Raw genomic sequence first — 19,236 nt, forward strand, 5'->3', positions numbered from 1 at the left:
CACCGCAACAGTTAGAAAAAATGGAACAGAAAACACGAGAATCATTGTGTGAATACGGCTTAATAATCGCCCCAGAAAGGGTACAAAGGCAACAACCGTGGTTATACCTGGGAATGAAAGTATTAGCTCAGACAGTCATGCCACAACCTATCCAACTACAAATAGAAGTAAAAATGTTGAATGATGTACAAAAATTAGCAGGAATGATTAATTGGATTTGGCCCTATGTTGGTATTCCATCTTCCAAATTACAACCTCTCTTTGAGCTATTAAAAGGTGACACTAATATTTTAGCCCCACGAATGTTAACTGAGGAAGCGAAAAAAGTGGTAGCTGAGATAGAACAAGCTATTAGTAGTAAACATGTACGGAGACTTGACTTAGCGGTTTCGGTGCAGGCCTTTGTGTTAGTAGATCAATTAGTGCCATTTGCTATGATTGCTCAATGGTGTGAACAACGGGATGATCCCTTACATGTTTTAGAATGGTTTTTTTTGCCTAACAAGACGAAGAAAACAGCCCCTGGTCTATTTGAGCTAATAGCACAAGTTATTATAAAAATTAGAACTCGATGTTCAGAACTGACGGGAAGAGACCCCGAACAGATTGTAGTCCCTGTACAGAGTGATTATTTTGAACGGTGCTTAGCTAACAGCACTGCCCTACAAGCAGCCACGACCAATTATACAGGGCAGGTGAGCTGCCATTTACCTTCACACCCACTGATCAAATTGGGCACCCAAATGGCCTTTGCACAGAAAAATCTCAGTCACAGAAACCCAGTGGAGGGCCCCACGGTGTTCACAGATGGATCAGGAAAAACTGGAAAAGCTGCCATTGTCTGGAGACAAGGAACACAATGGCAACATAAGACCGAACATCAAGAAGGTTCACCCCAGGTCGTAGAATTACGGGCGATGACCATGGTGTTTCAGAACTTCCCCGGCCCTGTCAACATTGTGACAGATTCGGCTTATGTGGCTGGACTGGTACAACGTTTAGATAAGGCTGTTTTAGGTAATGTAACCAATGAATGGCTGTTGGGTGTATTGAAACTGTTATGGATAACAATACAAAAGCGACAGCAAGAATATTACGTGATGCATATTAAAAGTCATACCCAGTTGCCAGGATTTATTGTAGAAGGCAATGCACAAGCTGATGCTTTAGTGTCTGCAGTGGCCCTGGCACCTGTGCCCAATGTTAAACAGCAAGCGATGGCATCGCATAGTTTTTATCATCAGGGATATCGTGCTTTAAAACGTCAGTTTAATCTTAGTAACGCTGAGGCTCGCAATATTATTGCAGCCTGCCCTGATTGTCAAGATCAACGTGTACCTATATATTATGGCCCCAGTCCACGAGGATTACGTGCTTTACAGCTTTGGCAAACTGATGTCACACATATTACTGAATTCGTCCGTTTGAGGTATATACATGTATCAATCGATACTTTTTCTTCTGCCCTCGTTGCCACTGCTCACCCTGGAGAATCAGCTCAGGACGCCCTGCGCCATTGGCAGCGTGCATTTTCTCTTCTAGGTGTCCCACAGCAGATCAAAACTGATAATGGTCCTGCTTATGTATCGCAAAAAGTAGCTTGTTTTTTACAACTCTGGGGCATGACACATGTCACAGGCATCCCCCACTCACCCACGGGTCAGAGTATTGTTGAGCGTGCACACGGTACCCTGAAACGCCTTTTACAAAAACAAAAAGGGGGAATGCTAGGGGAAACCCCTGAGGCACGAATAGCTAAAGCTGTATATGTATGGAACTTTTTGCAGCTTGCTGATGATACTCCTGCTGCGATGCCACCCCTCCTTCGGCACTTTGGTTCTCTTGTGACCCAGGAACGGGTGGGTCCTGGAGCAAAAGTGCTGATGCGGGACCTCAGGACAGGACAGCGGTTGGGCCCGCATGACTTAATCACGTGGGGAAGGGGTTATGCTTGTGTTTCCACAGATCACGGACCACGGTGGGTGCCCGCAAGATGCGTCCGCCCGTATTTGAAGATAACCGGGACGGGGGAACAAAGCGAACCGGCATGATGAGTCCGTCTATTTTGCTCACCATCCACCTTAACATATTTACTGCACTCTCCTCAAGGGTTTGGATTCCAGCTCAACCAAAGAATAATGTATGGGTCACCCTGGCTAACCTAACGGGCCAGGACACGCTTTGTTTGTCAACCTCATCACCGGAGAATCCATTCTCAACGTGTCTGGTGGGACAGCCCTTAGATGCCTGGCCTGTGCCGGAGTTTCGGAAGCGCTTGACAAAAGGGGGTGAGGTAGTTGATAACTGGGGTGCTGGGGTACCCTATCTGCAACACAGTAACCTCGAACCACAAGAACTAGAATTACGGGGTTCTGTTGAAAGGGATTACTGCTTATATTTTAATTATAGAGGCAAAAATCAGTCAAACATTCAATGTGTGAATTCTAGCCTGATTGTTTATAGAAATGAATCTGTTTGGTGCAACTACACATCAACCAATGTCTCTAAATCTACTAATCACCCTCTTAGCGTGCCAGCAGGAATCTTTCTCATCTGCGGAGATAGAGCATGGCCTGGTTTCCCCTCTCATGTTAAAGGGGGCCCCTGTAGTTTAGGAAGATTAACCCTACTAACACCAAATACATCTATGATTGTGCAGCGCTATAGGCGCCCAAAACGAAGTGCTCACGCATTCAGAAATAGCTGCGAGGACAATGTACAATTTTGGAACCCTGGAGAAATAATCGCGGCATCCTTTTTAGCCCCCGGGGTGGCGTCAGCTAAAGCGCTCGCTACGCTTAACAAGCTTGGATGTTGGCTGGCTAAGCAATCTCATGCTACTTCTCTAGTTTTGAGTAGTTTCCTGTTAGATGTAGACTCAGTTAGCCATGCCACACTGCAGAATCGAGCTGCGATGGATTTTTTGTTGCTGGCTCAAGGTCATGGCTGCCAAGATTTTGATGGGATGTGCTGCATGAATTTATCAGACCACTCTCGATCTATTCATGCATGCATACAAGAGTTGATGGAACGAACGAAAAAGTTAAAGGAAGAGGATGTGTTCTTCTCTCTTGATCACCTTTTGCAAAACTGGGGACTCTCGGGATGGCTGATTTCAATAGTCAAAGCAGGATTAATAATACTGTTGATAGTTGTAGTTGTGCTAATGATGGTGCCATGTCTCATCTCCCTACTGCAAAGGGCCCTGCAGCGGGTGATGGGGGCGGCATTTGTAGCACAAAAACAAAAAGGGGGAATTGTTGGGGGATACGGCGGGTCCATAGACCCCTTGACAGAAGAGACAGAGATTGCAGTGTACCCATAAGAAGGCCGAGAGTTGCGTCATATAAGGACAAGGTAACAAAAAGGAGAAAGAAGAAGATTGCCTCAGAGAACAAAGAGATTTAGGCTGTGAGAAAGCCAGATTTTGAGCAATGCGAAGAGGATTTCAATAACCAATCGTATTGTAGCTACGAGCGCGTGTGCTATGTAACCTAACCAATTGAAAGCGTAGAAAGAACGCGTGAACGGAGCGTGAACAAAAGATTAGATATATAAGAAAGCCAAGTTTGTAGTAAAGAGAGAGCTTAACTTCACTCTTCAAGGAGGGTCTTGTCATTTGTCCGTCCCGACTGAAACGACAGTTTGGAAGCCCTGTGTTGGAACGCTTGTACAAATGACCGTGTGGTGTTGTTTCTGTAATGGCAGTTACCATCATGTGAGGTGATTCCTGCCCACTGATGCGGTCTCTCCTCTCCTCAGCTTTGGGGGAAAGCTGGTGATTTTGGGGCCATGCCCTCTGTCGCCGTGGGTGGGATCAGCCTTCCCGGGCTGCTCCTCGCCTGAAGGTCTGCTCTCCTGGGCCGGCTGACGCGGTGGTTTGGCTGTGGTGCGGGTCAGCAGCCACATCGCCCTCTGCTTTCAAAGTGATGAGCTTAATCCGTCCCCAAATCAGAGGAGGTTCTCCAAAGGAAGGACTATTGCAAAGGCCATTTGTCGTGGTTTGTCCCTCCATGAGATACTACATCTTCCCGGGCTCCCGGAGGACGTGGAAGATTTTAGCTGTTTATTACCGCTAGGACGCAGTAGATGAATGCTTGAAGTGTCCTTTCCCCTTCCCTTGGGTTCTCGCCATCTGGGGGCTGCGGTTTTGAGGCTGACCCTGTGCTCTGCTGAGTACAAAAGCAGGATTTTGTCCCCCGTCCTCCGTCAGGGGATCCCTGCTGCTGGTCGCTTGGCAGCGCTGGTGGCTGCTGAAAGCCTCTGCGTCTGAGGTGGTGGGGAAATGGTAGGCGTAGCAGCCACCGTCCCCTCTGTCTACAGGGTCACCTCCTGGGCTCTGGCCCTTCAGCCGGGGCTCGTGTCCTTGTGCCCCAAGGAGGTTCTCGGAGAGCAGCCCCTGGGGAGCAACAGCCTGTTAACACTGTGCTCTGGGTGAGCAGTTGGGTGGGAGCTGGGCCTCGCTTCTCCTTAGGAAATGGCCTTTTGGAGGGGACGAGCCATGGGATGAGGGGGAAGGGTTTTTCACTGGAAGAGGGGAGATTTAGATGAGATGTGAGGAAGCAATTCTTTGCTGTGAGGGTGGTGGGACGCTGGCCCAGGCTGCCCAGAGAAGCTGTGGCTGCCCCATCCCTGGAGGGGTTCAAGGCCAGGTTGGACGGGGCTGGGAGCAGCCTGGGCTGGTGGGAGGTGTCCCGGCCCAGGGCAGGGGGTGGCACTGGGTGGGCTTGAAGGTCCCTTCCAAGCCAACCCCTTCTCTGCTTCCATGAAAGACAGGATCCTGGCCTTGGCCCCGCTCGGGCGGGCAGGACCAGCTCCACCGGGCACCGGAGCTGTCTCTGAAGGGGCCGCTCGTCGGGTTCCGCCCCCCCGGCCCCCAGCAGCTCCCGAGCCCGGGCAGGAGGGGGCCACCCCCGGCGCCCGCCGCCAGCCGCCACGGCCTCCCGCCAGGGCCGCCGCGGGGCGGGGCCTCCCCTCAGGGCCGGCGGCGGGGGAGGCGGGGCCTGGCGCGGGGGCCCGCGCGCCGGCGGGGCGGCGTCACTTCCTCTGCGGAGAGCGCTGGCGCCGGGGACGGTCGGGTCGGCGGTGCCGGTGGCGGGGAGCGGCGGGACGATGAGCGACAGCGGGGAGCAGAACTACGGCGAGCGGGTAATACACGGAGCCTGAGTGCGCTGCCCGGCCGGGACAGCCCGCGCTCCCCTCCATCCCTCCCTCCGCCGCCCCTCTCCGGGCGGCGCCGCGGCCCGAGGGGAGGAGCCGCCGCGGGAAGGGCCCGCCGTGGCCCCGGCGGCGGCGTCGGGGTCGGGGTCGGGGTGTGTTTCCTTTGGGAAATGAGCCTTGTTTTCCTTCGAGGTCTTTAGTTTTTACGGAGAAGTGCAGTGCCGGGGTCAGCGCTGTGGTTTGGGTGCTTTTTTCCCTCATCAGCCTGTACTTTTTGAACTTCTCGCAGCCTCAGCAGGAGTTGTGGAGGTGATGAGTAGTTTGAGGTTTTAGCCTTCACTGGAGGTGGCAAAAAATCCATTTTGAAGAGAACGTAACAATTCTGAGCAGGAAATTGGAGTGTCTTGCTTTGGGTAGGGCCTTTTCTCTTTCAGATGCCCTGTAAGAAGCTTTAATAGTGCAAGTGTTTGTCCTTCCGTGGAGCTGAGGTTAGGAAAACTTGGTCTGCGGGAGGTTAAAAATGCTGCATGGGAATGAATGCTGAAAGACAGGGATTAGAGAATAGGCTCGTGCCGCCCCCGGTCTTCCCTCTCCGTTGGTGTCTTCACGTCGTTCCTACAACTGTTGTGTTGTTGGGGAGGAACTCTTAGTTCTGACTTGCTCAAGGTGGGTTTCTGTGGGTTAGTTTTTTTTATAAAAGGTTGATTGAATTGCTGTTGTGCAAGTCCACTGAAAAGCAGTTCAAGACGGCAGCCGACCTTTAGTAAAAGTTTGGCAGGATAACCTGCGCTGTATTTCCAATCAGAAGGAGTGGAAACACGAAGACCTTTCGAGCAAAGTCTTTTGGAAAGGTAACTGTGCAGGGTGTGATAGGACAGCAATTGCTATCCCCCCTACTTCCTAGTCTGTACTTTCCCATTCTTCCTGCTTCCCTCTTCTTCCCTTTTCTATACTCGGATCTAATCTAGGATATGACTTTCCGACTGTCTGTTGAGCTGCTCCAAGTCTATGCTGCCAACAAGAATTGTGCTCCTGAAAACGTGTTCTGCTTTCTCCCTTATACTAGTGTTTGGACAGCCAGTCCGTTCTGGAAATTAAATCAGCTGATGACTTTTTTTTTCCCCGATTGCGTTTCCAGCTGCGTTGCTTTGCAGGCTTGACTGGATTGTGCAGCCACGAGTCCTAATGTCAGCATTGGGGATGGAGAAGAAATACCAGGTGCTTTCGCAAGTAATGGGACTTGCTATTTCAGCAGCAAAGCAAACTGAAACTGGTTTATGTCACAGTTTAAAAAGGGAGGGGTGTGTGAAAAAAAGAAGGGAAAGAAAATCCCCGCTCAAATTCTCTCTCAGAGTTTATAGTCCACAGTGGGATTAAACTCCGGGAGCTCTTTTTAACTGAAGAGGCTCTAAGTTATTAGGTGCTACTAATACTTCGAATACTGGAACACACTTGAGATACCATCGGTATGCTGTAATAATTGCCACGTTTTTCCAAGTCGCTTGTATTGTGTTTTCCTTCATTGAAATTGCGCTCACTGGAGTGCATGTGATTCAGGCATGGGAGGGCTGGGAAGAAGACTAGTTAAAGGGAAAAGTAGTGAGTCTCGTCGTGTGAATTAGTTAATGGTGGTGGTGATTACTTGGTACGTGCCTGGTCAGCAATGGTTTAATATGGTAGTCGGGTCTTTTGGTTGTTTTTTTTTTTTTTAATCAGAGTAACTTGAATAGTAGAAATGCTCAAGGTATAGATGTACTTACAAGATACTTAAGGCATCTCTTTTTAAAAATGCTGATTTTTATTAGTAAGTTGTGGCAGAAGAAGTAAGGAAGCAGTTTGAGAAGGTTCGAAACAATCTGATAGCTTGATGCCACCAAAAGGACAGGTCGTTCTTTGTGTTCCTCCTTCATCAGCTGCCCTTGAGCTGACTTTTTGTTGGGCTGGTCGGTACCCGAAGCTGTCAGAAAATCCTTTGCTTTTTGCTGCTGGACTAGTCTCCTGCCGGCTTGGTGGCACGGAGTGAACCCCAGGGCCAGTGCAAGCGGCAGAGGTGGTGGGAGGAAGCTGGGCTTCCGTGCTTCTTGTCTGATAGTCTCATTTTTCAAAACACATTCTTGTCTTTTTTTAGCCTTTTTTTTTTTTTCTTTTTGGTGGAGTGTGGGAACTGTCATGGGAAGGGGCTGCTCTGCTTTCCCTCCCAGTGGATTCGCAGCCCCCCCAGCAGTGATCTGGTCTGGTGCTGGTGTGCTTCAGGGGGAGAGAGGCAAAAGCTGTTCCTTCCAGGTGTTCCAGTCCACAAGCCTGGACTTCAGGGCTTCCACCTCAATTGCAGTAGTGGCCAATGAAGGGGAAGAACTGTTGGTAACGATCAAGGGATCTGGTGATTTTGGGAATGTACAAGTCATCACAAATTGAAGGTTAGAATAAAATGGTTATTTAATAGCAAACACCAGTCGTGATCTGCTTACCGGCAGAGTTTGAATATAGGGAGGGTAAAGAAGTCTGTTTTTTCTTCTTTTGTTATTGCATATTCCTTACAGGAGCCTAGTTTGGCAAAAGAGCAAAAATTAGGCAGAGAAAATGTCTGAAGAACAACCAAAGGAGGTAGTAGAAACTCTGTGATTTCAGTGAGCTGTGGGAGTGGCTTGTAGGAACCCTCAGTATGTGTCAGGATAATGGGGCATAAACTGCTTTTGGAGTGATGCAGGCTCCTGGTGTTTGACATTTTAGGTCGGGAGGATTTCCTGGGGCTTGGGGGGCGGGTAAGAGCTTTGACATTTTAGGGGTTATTGCCAGTCTTAGCAATACGCGGAGCGCGTGAGGTGCCAGGAGTTCCTTGGAGGCTGGAAGTACTAAAGAAGTGGCATAATCCTGTAAAATGGGGGAGATTGAAGAGGGAGGTTTCAACAAATGATGATCTGGAAACAAAAATGTGGATGTTTAAAAACTGGAAAATGTTGTAAAATCCAAAAGGGCTGAATGAACCTAAGGCAGCTGTTTAATTTTCTGGTTTAGATACACATCTGTTTCCTCTCAGATCACAGGTGTCCCGCTTCCACATCCATCTTAACGTAATGTAGCAAAGGTTGTTGTAAAAATATGTCAAAGGGATGAAGACTTCAGTCATTTGCTTACGCTAATATGATTTCTCTACTCATTTCTTCAAAGCTTATTAACTTCTAAACACTAGAAAGGGGTACAGGGTATGTGGATGGGCAAGATTCTCCCTGCTGCTTCCCTCCAGTTGTGCATTTCTTGTGTCCTTCTCAGTGTCAGACCACCCGTATTTCAAATTATGATTTGTTTGGAAGTGTGAAGCCTGCATACGTAATGACGCTTGTGCAGGTGTGTATATAGATGTCTCTCTGTATTTGTGTATATAGATGTCTCTCTGTATTTATAACCATTCAGTATAAATGAGAAAGTTTGCTGCAGAGTTCTCTCCCCCTTGCTGGCTGCCATCCTGAGCACTCCTTGCCCCGGTGCCGGAGCCCTGAGCCCTTCCCTTCCTCCGGACGCCGCAGCACTCGCAGGGTCCCACATTGGCTGTCCCTGCTGGGAGAGCACGGCTTCTGCTGATGGGATGGGCTGGGAATAGTCCTTGTGCATTTTCTATTGGTATCGGGATCAATACTGGTTCTTTATGTTCTTAATGTTAATTGTCTAGTCTTATTCTATTAAACCTGTTTGAATTTCAGTCCTCGGGTTTCCTTGTTTTTTCCCAGTTCCCCTTCCTGGGTGGGGAGGGGTCATCGGGTGAGAGAATACCTGTCTAAACGACAATAAATTGTTGTGGGTTTCTCAGAGCAGAAGAGGGAGTTACGTTGGAGCAGTTACAGGAAGAAGTTGCCACCCGCAGCCGACTGCTGAGCCGTTCCCAAACAAGCGGGGCTTTCCCAGGAAGCCCCTGTGGCCGCCCTGAAGGCGCTCGCCCTTCCCTGCCAGGTACCACGCAGCAGGGGAGGGAGCAGAGCCCATCTCCAGGAGTGCTGGGCACCTCTCTGGTGACACCGGGAGGACAGAGCAGGGTCTCCGCACGCCTCCCCCAAAGCCATCCTCCCAGCCCAGCCCAGATGTGGAGCAGACGCTGCAGCGGGGCTTCGCTGAGCTGATGTGCCACCTCCATGCAAGCCCCTGCCATGGCAATGGTGGCGGGAAGCTGAGGGACCCCTGCCCGGCACTCCTAGTCCTTCTGGGTCCACAAAGTGGTGGTGATGGCGGTGTCCCTTCTGAGCTGAGTGACAAACACCACCGCGACAGCCTGTGGAGGAGGAGGAACGTCTGGGAGGGGTTGGTGGGCAGGGGAGAAGACGGGCAGGAATTCAGATGTGCCCTGCTCAGCTCAGGCAGGAGCCGAGTTCACGTTCTGCCATTTTACACCCCGAGTAAGACCGCCCAGACCCGTGCTTGGCCACGAGACGGAGTCTGCCTCCCGGAGTGCCCGTTTTGGGGTGGGAAGCAGGGACGAGCTGCCAGGTGCCTTTAGGTGCCGACGGGCTAAACACACACGAGCCATAAGGCAGCTGTGGTGACAAACTGACTCAGATCCAGGGGGATGGTACCCAAGGCAAAGAACCGCCGAGATTAGCCAGCGAAAGCCCCAGCAAAGGCGCGCTGCGGGGAGTCGCAGTGCTGGTTTGGAGTCTGGGATAGCGCTGTGCCACCCGGCATCATCCCGAACACATGCGAAATAAAGAGATTGAAATGCCAGATTAAGCATATTACGCTTTCCATACCTAAAAGTAGGGGTATAGCTAAAATGTCCAACCATTCCTCCAGCCCTAAGGTTAATTGTTCAGTTTGTTATGCCACTAATTGGAAATATGCTGCTTCAGCACCCAGGTGTGTGAAGCTGCTTTCACACTGAAGCTGCTCTAAAGGCACAGACTTTGGGTAACACACAATTAATGAGCTCAGATTCTGGAATGATCCGCATTCACTATCGGATCGGAGGTGGGACTCCAGTAATCCATGCGGATGTAAACGTCTGGTAACGGGATTCCAGATTTTCGTGCACCAAAGAGCCTAATTTTGAGTCCTTACGCATCAATGGACTGAGCAAGAAGCTCAAAGGCACAGTAAGGAATTAAGTCATGACCATCAGCTGCATCAATTACAGGCACTGAGAAATGTAACTGATGTAAAACTGCACTGTAAAGACGTGCCAGGAATTACAACAGGCAGCCTCTGGCACATCCAGCTGTTGCTTTATTTGCCTTTAGAAAAATGGGAATTTTTTGCCATATACAGGACAGAGAGGAGAAAAAAACCCAAAACATTTAGTGTAAGGTGCAACAAGAGACTCCACTCTAAAAGGAAAGACCCTCAGTCTGGTGGCATTAATTTAATGAAATGGTAACTTCTTGATGTGTTTGGTTATTGACGTCTAGAGATCACAAGAGTCTCCACACCAAACACCACGCACAAAGGAATCCGACTGGGACAAAACCTTTGGACGGGCACCGCAGTCACACTGACCCTGCTGCCACTGTCAGGTACTTTTCTGGCACACACAAAGCCATTCACGCAGGTGTTTTCAAATCATTTAACAGCATTCAAACCCCTGTCCTGGTGAGGACAAGGAAGTGGTGTTACCAGGAAGCACAGAGGAGCTGCTTTAGAATAACCACCACAGTTCCCAGAGAAGATTTCTCATCTTTTTCTGAGCATTGTCCTGCGGTGGGTTATGCTGCAGGGTGGAAGAAACTGCGGCTGGGGGGACATGCCTGGCAGAGGAATCCTGCAGCCCCAGGGCTGGCTCCACACCTGTGCCCAGGGTAGGGGGTCCCAAGGCAGGAGAGAAGCCTCAGCATCACCCTGTGGCACAGGGCAGCTGTACGAGTCTCACGTGGGCCACATCTGCCTTGGGAGCAGGGAAGAGCCCTTCCCCAAAAGACCATCCTTCCCCCTTTCCTAGAATGGCCCCCGAGAGCCAGCCAAGGCCACCAGGAGCCAGCCCAGCACTCGCCAGCCCCACAGCGGCCGCTTTAGCCGGGCTCCCTGCAGCGGGCCCTTGGCCGCCGCTACATCACAGTCGGTCACCAGGGTCGAACGCAGCGTCCGCGTCCCTAGTTGCAGCGGAGCCATGGCGGAACCGCACGCAGCGCCTGCAGCTCCCCAGCGGAGCGGCACAAAGCGCCGCTTGGGCCGTGAGGCCAGGGCTGGGTAAGCCCGGCAATGCCATTCCCTCACCGCCGCAGAGCACAGGAGGCAGTAGCGGGCGCGCAAGAGCCCGTGTCGCCGGGCCGTGTGGCCCGCCCCCGTCCTGCGGGAGGCGGAACGGCTTCTCCCGCCTCTGGGTCCTTCAGGGCTCCTCTGCGGCCTCCGACGGGGCCCCCGGGCCTCTGTGGGTCCCCCGCGAGGTCCCTCCGGCCTCGGTTGGGCCCCTGACGGCCGCCCCTCCGGGCTCTGCGGGGCCTCTCCCTAAAGGGAGACGCGCCTCTCTCCCCCCACGTCCATCCAAGGCTCGGCTCGGGGCTTTCTGGGAGGGAAAGCTCCCCGCCTGGCCGGGGGCGGGCCGGCACAGGCCCGGCCCCAGCGGGGAGGAGGCGGCGGAGGGCTGGGCGGCCGCTCCCGCCTCCCTCAGGCGGCGCCGCGCATGCGCGCGCCCCGCCGCCTGCCCGTCCCTCCCCTCCGTTTCGCAGGGGCGGGGCGGCGCTCCCCGGCAGCCAATAGGGAGGCGGCGCCGGGCGCGCGGGCCGGGCGCATTTCCGGCGCGGGGGGTGTGTCCCGATGGCTGCTGGGGGCCCTCGGCGCCCTCCTCGCCGCCGCCCGCCGCCCCGCGCCGCCCGCGGGCCTTTGGCCGGAGGGGGCAACCTTTGGGCTCTGGAAAGTACCTTTGGAAGTTTGGGCCCTGTGAAGGGAAGTCAGCCTGGTAGAAGCTGAAGGAAGTTTCAAGCCGCGGTTCTGTGTGTTCTTTCCTCAGCACTTGTGCGCCCGCGGACGATCGTGCCGAGTCTGAGGCAAAAAAGAGGAGGACAGGTATTGCACGGAACAGAAGTCTTGAATGTGCCTGGTTTTTCTGAGGCTTCGTCTGCCTGAGAGAACTCTGGCTTCTGTGCTTGTTTTTACTTGAAAAGTAAAATTGCAAGTTGACGTATTTTTCTAATACTGCTGCTTTTCTGTGCAGGTATCACATGGGTGGATGTTTGCTGCCCAGAGCCATCTCAGGGCGATGTTGTGACCAGGTAGAGTCTCTTTTCATCACGGTTCTTGTTTCTTTTGGCTCTGTGCGCGTGTCTCTTTCCGTGCCTGTTCTTCTCCCCGCTTTAAAGCCTAGCGCTCTCTTTAGCCGTGCGGCACTGTTGTGTGCTGGGATTGTCCGTGGTTCACCTGAGCTCGAGGGGAGAGAAGGAAAGAAAGGAACTGAGAGGGTAGGATGGGTTCCAGGGAAAGGAACATTTTCTTGCCTCTTTTTGTGGATTTAACTACCAAGGGAAGTCATTTGATGAAGCTTGTGATACTGACTGTTACCACGCTGGACTGAAAGTGGAGAATACTGTGAGAGTCTGTTGTAGGTCTCCCTCCTGGAAAAGGTCTCCCTGCCCTTGTCTTTGGTGACAAGGCAAATTCTTGGTTTTGAAGAAGGCAGATGTGTACGGACAACTTTACTGTCTGTGTGTTTGCTCTTCAGAGTTTGCGTGGTTTTACTGGTAATCCTCTCCAAATGGGGACAGTCACTCTCTTGACTAGCCTACAGAAGGGAAGTAAGTATCCTGTAGGTGTTCCATTTTTAGTTCCCTGTGCTGGTCTTAGTTTCCGTAAGCTAACTGTATGTGGCTGCAGGTAGAGTTGCGGGTGTTCATGTTATACCTTGCAGTATAAGCCCTAGCACGCAGCATTTATCCCCAGTAGATCCCAGAGCACTTGACAGAGGAAGTGCTGGTTGCTTCCCTGTTTTCCAAATAATGAAACTGATCAAGAGAAACCAAAGGAGTCTTGCACAGGGAGGTGGGAAGGAATTTACAAAGCCTCCAGCGCTTCCTTCTATGCCAGTCTCGCTGCTCCGAAAGAACCGTGCTGGAAGCGGAGACGATGTTGTCACACGTGTGCAACTGAGGCTGTAGTCAGCAGGAGCCTTGAAAAAGCATTTCTTGTCCAGAAGGTGAATTCTTGAGAATTCCGTGGGACAGTACAGGTCCACAGCTCACTGCTCTCTCTCTTTTTCTCTCCCGCTCCTCGCAGGGGCTCCCCACCAGCAGAAGATACTCTGCAACAGGATGGACCTGGTGAGGCCAAAAAGTCACCTGCCTGTGAGGTGGAAGAAAAGAAACCACCAAGGCTGCAGAAAAGAGCAGAAGGCTTTACTCCACTCACAGAGGTACTGTAGCTGACAGGCTGTTAGACAAAACTGAAGGCTGTGAAACAGCTGCAAGGAACTCCATTTGTTACAGGTGGTTCTTCAGGCTTTTTGAAATCTGAAGAACTTGCATTTAAGCTGTTAGGGAGTGTCTGCAGCTGTGACTTCCCAGTGCAAAGGTCAGCACTAAAGCTGGTTTGAAGGATTTCAAGGATTTAAGCATCTTAGGCTCCACACACTCCTTGAGTTGTGCTCTAACCTAAGGGTTGGTGAGTCTTCTGCTACTCGGACAAAAATGAGTCCAGGTTTAACAGCAGTCTCCCAGAGCAGCGCTGACCTGATTCCTACAGTTATATGGGATCTGCCTCTCAACCTGTCCTAGCATGAAGATAGAACTTGAAATAGAAGCTTTTACTGCTCCGTGGTGTTGCCTTGCTTGTGGGGGACCTGAGCATCTTGCGTACGTCCTCGGGATGTCACCGAGCCGCGGATGCGCTCTGGGCATGGTTGCACTGCGTGTAGCAGTGGTCACAGGAGTTCACTTAGTTACGCTATGCAACAGGGAGTGGGAGTTGAGGTTCCCCTGCTTGTCTGAATGTTGGCTGCTCTTATTCTTGGGAGTTGCCGTCTAATTGAGCGCCCCCTTTTTTGCCTCTTGAGGATTGACTTGGAAAGGGCTAGCAAGTCCAGAGTTTACAACGTCTGCGGGGTGATGCTCAGTACAAGGAAAACCAGGGGTTTTTCTTATCCTGCTAGCCCACGTTCAACCCAGAAGAAGATGCTCTGGCAGTTCAGAGTATTTTATACTAACAGACCCAGTGGTTTATTTGCGTTCCTTAAGCGGACTTAGACGGAAACGTCCAAATGACAACCAGTTGCATGCACAGCCTGGACTCCCGATTGCCTGACTGCAGTGTAGCTGCCTCGGTTTCCCCCTTTGCTGGTACTTCAGCTCCCTTGAAGTTCCCCCCACCCTCACATTCTTTCAGGCTCCTGACTTAGCTGCCTTGGCATGGAGAATGCCTGCTGCGGTTGCCTTAAACCTCAGCGTTGCGAGGGCTGCAGCATTGCATGGGAAAGGCGTTTGCTGTGTGTTTGCTTGTCCCTGCGTTTTATCTCAGCTTCCTTGGTGAAAACAAATTGAGGCAAACCTGGGCCCTGAAGTTCCAAGTCAGGATGCTGAAACCAACCAACCAACCAAAAAGGGCGATTGCTAACCTAGCCGAAAGCCGGCAAAGGCAGTTGCTCTGTCACCTGAGCTTCATTGCCAGGCCGTGTTTGAGTTGAAAGCTGCCCACAGGTTGGCATACTCAACGCTCTGTTTCACAAGTCCTTCCCCATTTAATTGTCCATTTCAGGCCATGGAGAGGGAGGTCGTTGCCGCATTAGGCAAAGGTGAGCCGGATGAGATCCTGAGCAGTGCCTTCAAACTGAGGGTCACGCGCGAGGACATCCACACCCTAAGGAAGCTTTGCTGGCTAAATGATGAGGTAAAAGTAGCTGCAGCACAGGGATCTTCTAATGGAGCGTTTATTTCAAAATACCCCTTCAGCGTATACACAAGTCTTTGCAAAGTTATTTGATGACCTGCACTGCAGAGCCTAGAAATCTCTGTACGGTTCTTATTTTAGGTACTGAAGGGTCCGGTGCTTCTGGCAGTTCCTTTACTTGTATTGTGCCGCTTCCAGGAGTTAGTGTAGGTTCTTGGAGTGGGTGGCAGGTGTTTTTATCAAACTGCAGATGTCACCAAGTGGGAAATTCTCACAACAAAAGCTGACAGCTGAGGCTGGAGTTCTCTCAGCTGCGTACTTCAGGGTGGCCAGAAAAGAGATGTTGCTGTGCTTTTCATTTGGTAAGCTAGTGTCTTGTTTTACATCTCAAGCTTCCTCTTTATGGTACAGGTCATCAATTTCTACATGGGTCTTGTGACGGAAAGAAGTAAGAAGGCAGGATATCCATCAGTCCACGCTTTTAGTTCGTTCTTTTATGAAAAACTTGCTTCTGGGGGCTACAAAGCCGTGGGAAGATGGACGAGGCGTGTGGATGTCTTCAACAAGGACATCATCTTAGTGCCCATTAACTTGCGTTTGCACTGGACACTAGCGGTGAGTGAAATGGGCTTGTTATTTAGAACTGGCTCGGGAGAAAAAGCTGGGAAGAAAAGTCATGTAGGTTTGTGCAGCACAAGGTGGTGCTTTGTCTAACAGTCACCTTTGAATAACAGGTCATAGACACCAGAAAGAAGACCATCAAATACTACGACTCCCTGTGACAAGGAGGGGACAAGATTTGTGAGACTTTGCTGTAAGTAACTGCTCAGTCAGTGCTTTTGTGTTGTGAATGAGGAGAACGTTTTGGGATTTTGCCCCTGTGACAGGGCTGCAAGTTTCCACATGTCTTGTAGATAACAAACCAGAAATCCTGGATTCGCTTGCTGCGAGTTGTCTGACAGTGACTCCTTCCCTGGTCTCACGTCGTCCCCTCCACCCAGCGTCTTGGATGCCTGGGTTCTGCCACCTTCCCCCTATAGCACAGACAAAGACATGGTAGCCCCGTGGCACACGGGCACCAACCTTGTTAGTGATCAATAAAACCCTCCTGCCACTCATCTTCCTGTGATCTTTCAGCAGCTCTTTTTTTCTCGGCCTGAATTACAGCGATGAAGAGTGATTTTCTTCTTTTGTTTTAACCAGCAAATACCTGCAAGAGGAGAGCCGTGAAAAAAGAAACGTGAACCTGAATGTTTCAGAGTGGACTGTTCACAGCATGGAGCCACATGTGAGTGAGCACTGCTTGCACTTGAAATGTGAACTAGAACTCCTTGTCACGAAGCTCTTAACGCTTTCTCATAAGGCCAGGACTTTAGAGAACAGCCATAAGCATCATCTTCTGGTACCACATGGGGCTGCAAGTGGACCAGGAAACCGTGCTGGGATGAAATCTTTGTGCAGTGCCTCTCCTTGCTGGCTGCATACTTTGTTGGGTTTTTTTTAATTGCTCTGCCACGTGAAGGTGAATTTGGCTTTGCCCCCATTTCACAAGTCAAATTTCAAGTCTCTTTAGCAGTTGTCAGAGAACGTGGGCTGCTTGTTTGCAGCCCAGATCCTGGCACATGACAAAGCAAGGGCTTGGGCTGATGTTTCTCGACAAGTTAATAGTGAAAAGCAGCACCGAAAGCCTCGATTTAAGGGATGTCACTTCAGAAAGACACTGTAGAAAGCTCCAGACACCTTGCAGGGAGGAAGCCTGCTGTCCCTTATCAGCCTGCCAGGAATTTGGCTTGTAACATCCGAGCGTAGGAAGCCGAGGGGAGGGATGATGTGCAGTTCCTGGGGTCTGTTCCTTGTGTTGGGGAGCGGTTACTGGGGATGGTGCAAGTTCAGGAGTGTCTGGTTAGGGTATTTTTGGTAATGGGTGCTGCTTCCAAGTTGCTTTTCCTTGAAGATAGAGGCAAATTCTCCATCTTCTTTGCATTCATTAGGAAATCCCTCAGCAATCAAACGGAAGCGACTGCGGTGTTTTCACCTGCAAATACGCAGATTACATCTGCAGAGACAGACCGATGACCTTTACACAGGTGAGTGAAGGTTCTAAACAGCTCCAGCCCCTTTCGCACAGAGACAAGAGCCAGGGAAGTTACGCAGCGGCTGAGGTGTCTGCTCCCAGTGAGATTCCTCTTGGGCGAGGTACTGCAGCCAGGGGGTTTGTGAGATCTGGCCTTGGGATCTTTGGGAGAAATGGGTCTCAGCCTTTGACCAGTGAAGACACTGGTTCTTTTCCAAGGCAGTGCTCTTCTATGAACGTGCTTGTAAGCTGTTGTGTGGTCAAGGAGATCTGGTTTTGGTGGCATGTCACCCTCTTAGGAGCTGTGCGGGTGAAAGCCAGGCTGTACGCGAAGGGCAAGTGATGACAGTTCTTAAAAGGAACTTCATAGTAAAGAATTAAGTGGGTGTTTCTGCGTATTTTGTGTCTCTTTCTGCCATGAGGTGCATTTCATGGAGTTTTCTTTTCTTTTCAGAGCCACATGCCTTACTTCCGTAAGAAGATGGTGTGGGAAATACTCCATCAAGAGCTGCTGTGACACCTGCACTACAGGAGTAACCCTGGGGTCACCTTTGGGTGACCAACTCTTCTTCTAGTTACTTTTTTAATACTTTGTTGTTGTTGTTAGAAATTTTTCTCTGTAGGTTAAGGAAAACATTTTTCTCTGTAGGTTAAGAAGTAGTGGTTAAGATTGTTATTCCCCCCCACCCACCCCGCCCGCCCCTATTTTGGAGACAGTAACTCTCTTTGAAATTAGCTAACACACCTTAAGTGCAAGCTGGAAAGGTTGGTGTCACCTGGGCAAGGAAATGTTTAAGAACAAATGCTGTGAACTTCCATCGCAGAGAGGGCTGCTCACACCTCGCAGCACACGTGGCCACCTTATGGACGAATGGGACTCATCTGGTGGTGGTGACATTGCACGAGTGGAACTTCTCTCACAACACATATGGTCACGTTATGGACAAATGGGACTCATCTGGTGGTGGGAACAGTTGCATGAGCTGAACTTCTCATCCCAACAAGAAGGTGCTGAACTACTGTTTCCTCAAAGAGAGTTTTCTTCTGTTTCTGGAATAATCTACCATCTACTTGATGCCTACAAGTGGATTTGTGATGACCATCAGAAGAAAGCATTTACCATCTTTTGATTTGCGAGAGAAACCCCTGTGGTTGGGGTTGGTTTGGTTTTTTTCTGTCTCCAGGGAGTTTTATAATGTGAAAAGAGAAGTATTTATTTATTTGTGTTGAAATATATATTTAAATTATTTAAAGAGCCTTACTGGCATGAAGCTTGATCTGGTAAGGAGAGTGGTTAATTTTTTTTTGTCATTGAAGAAAAGGTTGACGTATCAATGTGGGTTTTAGCTCACTGACAGTCTATGGAGGAAGACGACTCTGGCCAGGCTGGGTATCAGAGCACCAGAACCTCCAAGCGATTGTCCCAAAATGCTGAAGGGACAACCAGGACGTTGTTCAGCAGCGAGAATCCCAGGAACAGCCAAGTAGGAGATTATTGCTGCTCTGCCGCAGGCGCTGCCTCCAGGCGTCTGCCCAATGAAGAGCTTGTGTCGATCCTCGCTCTGTTACGCTCAGACCCAGCTAGATCAGTTTAAACATGGCGTTTCCCCCTTTCTTTCATTTTTACCCCCCCCACCCATAGTTTACGCTCCAGAGCTGGAGTGGGATTTCAGGTCTTTCCTTGACCATCGCAGAGGAAAAATTGCCCAAGAGGTGGTTTGGAAGCCCCGTGTTGGAACGCTTGTACAAATGACCGTGTGGTGTTGTTTCTGTAATGGCAGTTACCATCATGTGAGGTGATTCCTGCCCGCTGATGCGGTCTCTCCTCTCCTCGTCTTCGGGGGGAAAGCTGGTGATTTTGGGGCCATGCCCTCTGTCGCCGTGGGTGGGATCAGCCTTCCCGGTGCTGCTCCTCGCCTGAAGGTCTGCTCTCCTGGGCCGGCTGACGCGGCGGTTTGGCTGTGGTGCGGGTCAGCAGCCACATCGCTCTCTGCTTTCAAAGTGATGAGCTTAATCCGTCCCCAAATCAGAGGAGATTCTCCAAAGGAAGAACTATTGCAAAGGCAATGTGTCGCGGCTTGTCCCTCCATGAGATACTTCATCTTCCCGGGCTCCCGGAGGACGTGGAAGATTTTAGCTGTTTATTACCGCTAGGACGCAGTAGCTGAATGCTTGAAGTGTCCTTTCCCCTTCCCTTGGGTTCTCGCTGTCTG

The 19,236-nt window shown here is 50.7% G+C and overlaps 1 pseudogene; it reads left to right on the top strand.

Moving 5' to 3' along the window:
- The window catches only part of LOC134517875 (sentrin-specific protease 2-like), a 104,271-nt pseudogene extending 86,318 nt beyond the window's left edge, over positions 1-17,953 (top strand).
- Positions 17,954-19,236: the final 1,283 nt, after the last annotated feature.

This window comes from Chroicocephalus ridibundus, chromosome 6 (genome assembly GCF_963924245.1).
Source record: "Chroicocephalus ridibundus chromosome 6, bChrRid1.1, whole genome shotgun sequence".
In the NCBI taxonomy this organism is placed as follows: domain Eukaryota; kingdom Metazoa; phylum Chordata; class Aves; order Charadriiformes; family Laridae; genus Chroicocephalus; species Chroicocephalus ridibundus.